Source organism: Heteronotia binoei, chromosome 1 (genome assembly GCF_032191835.1).
Source record: "Heteronotia binoei isolate CCM8104 ecotype False Entrance Well chromosome 1, APGP_CSIRO_Hbin_v1, whole genome shotgun sequence".
Classification (NCBI taxonomy): Eukaryota; Metazoa; Chordata; class Lepidosauria; order Squamata; family Gekkonidae; genus Heteronotia; species Heteronotia binoei.
Window position 1 is genome coordinate 238,855,306 of NC_083223.1, and position 6,293 is coordinate 238,861,598.

The window sequence follows — 6,293 nt, forward strand, 5'->3', positions numbered from 1 at the left end:
TATTTTTATAATCTCTTGTTGAATCATCTGCCAAAACTGTTTTGCTTTTTCACACGTCCACCACATATGGTAGAAAGAACCCTCATGCTTTTTACATTTCCAGCACCTGTCTGACATCTTAATGTTAATTTTTGCCATTTTTTTGGAGTCATATACCATCTATATAACATTTTAAAACAATTTTCTTTAATATTGTAACAAGTCGAAATCTTCATAGAGTTCTTCCATAAGTATTCCCAAGATTCCATCTGTATTTCTTTATTTACATTAATTGCCCACTTTATCATTTGAGATTTTACTACTTCATCTTCAGTAGATCATTTCAGTAGTAACATATATTTTTGAAATTAGCTTATCATTATCTCCTGGCAGAACTTTTTCCAACTCAGTTTGCTCTTTTCTTATTCTTTCGTTCTTAACATCATTTTTCACTAAGCAGGCCTATAGCTTTATTGAATTGTGATGTAATCCTCCCCCCCAAGTGTTGTCTTACTGTTTGCAAAAAATTATAACAAATATTAAGCCTGACCAAACTGGCTTTATGTCTAATCGCTCCTTAGTGGACAACATATGGAGGGTTTTAAATGTTATTTCTTTTTGTGAGCAAAAAGCGGATGGAATCTTTGTTGTTATCAATAGATCTGGAGAAAGCCTTTGACAGCCTAGAGCTCTTGTATTTGACTTGCCTCTTAAAGGAAATGAACTTTGGAACAAAATTTCAAAACACCATAAAAACTATATATTCTAACCCTACCACAAGGATTCAAATCGGTAATTTTTAAAGCAAGAAAATAAGCATGCACAGAGGAACCAGACAGGGCAGTCTAATGTTCCCTTAGCTTTTTGCTCTGGCAATTGAGCCTTTAGCAGATGCCGTATGTTCAGACATGGAAATTGCAGGAATTACAATAAATAAAACAGGGTATACAGTAAGTCTATATGGAGATGACTTAACTATTTTTTAAACAATCCTGAGCTAAGTTTAAGGAAACTTAATTCAATTTTTTCTTCAATAACCTCAATTTCAGGCCTGAAAGTAAACTTAAATAAATCCAGTATCATTTCAATTTGCATTACTCACTCAATGAAATTTAGAGTACAAAGGGAGACCCGATATATTTGGAAAGAAGTTCAGTGGAGGTAGCTAGGTATCCAAATACCCTCAGATTTAAAAAAATCTAATATCTTGTAATTTCGATAAAATTTACCAAGAAACAAATAGCCAAATGAAACAGTGGAATTCAATTGGATATTCTTGGGCTGATAGGATTAGCCACAACAAAAGTCTTGTACTGCCAACAAAATTTTTTTTTCATTATTTATGGCACACAAGTACTCTTGATCGATGGTTTGATGGGTCAAAGAGTTTAAAGTCCCAGCCTTGCCAGAAATTGCACTTTTATTCTGATGGCCCTCTTCCACTTGTACTTCAACAACCAATATACTAATCTCTAATCTGCTAGCTATAGCAAGAATTGTTATTGCTTCTAAATGTAGGGATAAATCACCTTTATTACAAATGTGGCAGAACAAATTTTATACATGGGAAAATCACAAATAATTCAATCATGCCTAATATAGAGAAATATCAAGAAAAATTCCATGCAATTTGATTTCCTGTTGTAGAGTAACTTAACTAGCCAAGATATGATTTTAAAAAATCATTTTATCAAGATCTTGTTTTTTTCTGATATAGGTTACTTTAAAGGTGAATTTTCTTTGTAAATTTTTCTTATTTTGTAAGCTTTTACAAATCTCAATAAAATGTGGTTTTTGAAAAAAGTATGATGAGGCATTCTGCAAGCATGTGTCTGACAGTGAGGAAGCGCGGTGGGACCTTATCACGATAAGTTATGTATGCTAACTATCAGGCTCCACATTAGGTCCAGAACTAATTCAAAGCCCCCTTCAAAGTCAAGGCAAGCTTTAAATTAAACATTCCCCAATGGGAATACTGGAAATATAATCTGGGTACTAAGCCTCTGAATCCTAGAGTCAGGAGGCAACATCAGGGGAAGGTCTTGGCCTCTATGCCATGTCCAAGGGAACTGGTTGCTCACTGTGTGAGACAGGATTCTGTACTAGATGGACCATTGGTCTGGTCCAGCAGGGCTCTTATGTTCTTATGTACTCCACTCTGATTAGAACTCATGGAGTATTATATTCCGTTTTAAACACAGCCGTTTAAGAAGGATGTTGACAAGCTGGAACATGTCCAGAGGGTCAGGAAACCAAGTCCCCTGAGTAAAGGTTGAAGGAGCTGGGTATGCTTAGGCTGGAGAGATGATGGCTCAGAGGTGGCATGATAGCCACCTGTGATAGACTTCTAAGAGCAATCAATGAGAGCAGATGAAATGTTGAGAGGAGATTTGAAAAACAGCAGTTGAAAAGTGACAACTTTAAAGTAACCTATCAGAAAAATACAAGATCTTGATAAGATGATTTTTTAAATTATATCTTGGCTAGTTAAGATACTCTACAACAGAGAAGCTGAGGGCGCTTTGGTGAAAACATTTTCCTGACTGAATGGAACTGTGTAGAAGAACTGCTTTGAGCAGGCTGAAAACAGTAAAATAGTAACTAAAGGATCTCAGTTGTAGGACTAAGGCCTCAGGTCAAAGGCTCAGTGGAAGTGAAAAATTTGTTATACTTTACTTTCCTCAGTGTTTTGTTCATATAATAACATCTTTCTTGTTTGATTAACCCTGCAGGCTGCATATCTAAGAGAAATAAAAACAACAGACATATAATTTAATACCGCAATCTATATTTATATTATATGCAGGGCTTTTTTTGTAGCAGGAACTTCTTTGCATATTAGCCTAGGCCACACACCCCTGATGTAGCCAATCCTCCTGGAGCTTACAGTAGGTCTGTACTAAGAGCCCTTTAAGCTCTTGCAAGATTGCCTACATCAGGGAGGTGTGGCCTAATATGAAAAAGGTGTTCCTACCACAAAAAAAGCCCTGATTATATGAATGGTGGCAGTGATTGGAAGAGAGTTCCAGCCCCAACTTCAATTGCTCTGTATTAGTGAGGGCTGAGTATTAAAGACATCTCTTGGAGTGAAAAGACCTGAAGTGGGAGATGATCATGACTCTGTAAATTTTAAAGAGGCAAGGGTGGTGAGTGTGCCATCCTCCTGACCTACTTATAACCCATAGCCTGAATAAAAGAGGCTGTAGAAGGTGATAGGCAATTTGTTGAGGGGACTCACACAGCCTGTGATTTGGAGAACCAGGTTTGTTTTAAACTATAAACCTTCCTCTTGAGTACCAGATGTTTTTAAGGTAGCAAGTGTGAAGGCTTTGGATTTGTTGCTCAGAGGTAAGCTTTGTGGTGTGCACAAGTAGAACATGGGGATTGTTCTATACAACTCCAACCTATCTCAGCAAAGATTTATTTATTTGCAGGTTGGTTTCAACAAGCAGATCAGCAGCACAGGTCTCCAGACAGTCAGAGGAGAAACCTGGCTAAGACACATAAATCTAAGCTAGTTATGGCTTCAAAGTATGGTGTGAATTTTATTTAATACTTTCAGACACAAACAGGCTTTTATTGATTTGCCACTAGGTTGGATCCACTCAGATTTACAGGATTCCACTCACATCAGCCTGCCCTTTCCTGAGAATCAGACTAAATGGCGACAGAGCTACTTAAAGTTCTCTTTTCTCCTGAGCCAGTCCTGTGCTATCAACTGCCGACTCACTGAGGCAGACCTGAACTCCCTTTTTTGGTGCTTCCCCCTAACATTCCATCCCTCTTCTGAAAGGTGATTGGATGCTGAAACAGCACTGCCATAGGCTCGAATGGTAGTTTTTCCCTTCATGAGCAGGACAACCTCATGGTCATCACAGGTGGTAAACATTGCTATGATCTTGCCCTCTTCCCTCCCTCACATGCAGGAGTTTCCCTTCTGACTACTTTCTTGCTGAACAGCCCCTTTATCTTTTTTCCTCTTGTCTACGTCTGGCCCACTTAAGTCACTTTATTTTCTTGATAGATGGGTGATAGATACTAGACCAGCCGAGGGAACTGATCAATTTCTTATATTCTGCTTTTGAAATGGCACACAGAAGGCTTTTTAAAGTTCAAAAGAAAATGTTTTTACTTGGAGGAGAAAGGTCAGGTGACTGAACAAAACAGATCCCACAGGGGCAGATCTACTATGAAACTAATGAAGCTAAAGCAACTTAAAAAAAAATGAGTGAATTTTTCAACAAAATTGATAGAGGTTTTTTAAAGTGTTTGTTATTAAAATAAGGCTATTTTAGTGACAGAATCATGCCAATGGGTTGAAGTACTTAATACTAACCTTAGAATATGCTCTTATACCCATTTCATACGGCCTCAAAATGCCCCTGTAATCAGTCAAATTTCAAAATTTTCTCAGGGGCTTGCAGCACCCAAACCCTCAGCTGTCTGGGCTTGCTGAACTCATCAGAATCTATAAATAGCCTACATTTGGGCAGCTGGATCCTTTGGACCTTGTTGGATGTTGCCCTATTGTTGCTGGCTGAGATGAGGCCCCCCCAAACAGTTCAAGCTTCAGGGTCCCAAAGGCTTTGGGTGGAACCTGTCAACTGGTTACAGATCCACCTACCAGTAATAGGATCCAAACGACATTTTATCAACTTGTCAATAAGAATAGTATGTGGAACCTTATCAAAAGCCTTACTGAAATCAAGATAAACTATTCCTATAGCATTCCCATGATCCAGCAATGTAGTAACTTTCTAAAAAAAAAAAAAAGATAAGGTTTGTCTGTCACTCAAAGGTAATCAAGACTCTTAGGCATTTACTCTTGATGGTCCATCACAAGTGTTTTAAGACTATGTCATTCAGACATGAGCAGAGGGCTTGATTGGTCAAATATTCATGTATTCCTTCCCCTACAAAGTCTCTGTGTGTAGAAAGCTCATGGTTGAGGTAGAAGACTGAGCTAGAGCCCTCCTCTCCCATTGTCTATTGAAGCTGTTTTGAATATAATTATGTTGCTTTCCTCAATAATACAAAATAACACCTCAATTAGCTGCTGAAAAGATCATTCACTGTTTAACTTCAGAAAAAAGAAATGGCTCCCATTCAAAGGAGAAACAGTTTCAGCTGTCGCCACACTGAATGTCCACAGCTGATTTCTTGGAATTATTACCCAAACTTTGAGTAAAAATGATGCATTCACCTTCTGAAACACAGTGTGAGACCGGGGAGGAGTGGGGGGAATCAGTCATGCTGGAGTCATCAATGTGGGAAGCAAGAATGACCACCAACATAGAGTGGGGGAAGGACCTTACTGTCGACTGGCAATTGTTTCAGATGCAAGTGTTACCAAACCCACACAACTAGACTGGGCCAGTTAAGGACCTCTACATTCAAAATCAGATGAATTCCATATTCAATGTTAGAACTATTAATTTTTGATCTTATCTATTAACCCTCAGGGGAACCAACCCAAGGTGATAAGTGTAAACTACCATTCATATTTGAGCATTATGAACTATTAGCAAAAATCTACCACTGGATCCAACTCCTTATGCATGTTGTAGCTTGATAGAAGAAAAGCAGTATATTAATGCAGCTAGTACAATATAAAGTTGAAATTTTATTTTTAAAATGTTAGACTATGAAGAAATTTCAGCTTTTCAAAGAGAACCAAGTTTCCAGCCTGTATGGCTGATGCCAACTCAGATTCCAGAAGCCAGTGAGATTACTCAAGCTGATTTCCAGTGACTAAGGGGCAGACGGCAAGTGCCAAGGATCATTCCCTGGGGAGCCTTCTCCAGGGCTAGCAACATTAGAAAAGAGGAAAAACACAGCCATCACGCAAAAGGCTTGTACAAGCATGGGGTGGTGGTGGGAGATAATCCTGGCACAGAATTTGGATTTTCTGGCAACTCAGTTTTCATTTTTTTTCCAGCAGACTCTACGTGGCTGTAATGTGAACCCATGTTCTGCAGTTTACAGTCAGAAACACTGTATAGAGACCACGATTCAAGAATTTTTTTTTTAAAGAGAGGTTTATTTTTCATATATATATATATATATACAGTATATATATATATACAGTATATATATATATATATATATAAAACTGTTCTGGAACTTTTTTTGGTAACAAGTTGTGACTAAAAATTGCAATTTCCTATGCATTTTCACATGATCCCCCATTATTTTTTGGGTACAAAACAAGACATTATGATGGTCAAACAATTCTAAAGGCCCCCTTGATAACAAGTATGTCATCTTCACATTATGGCCTCCTCCAGAAGCCATACGGTAAGAAAAGCACCATC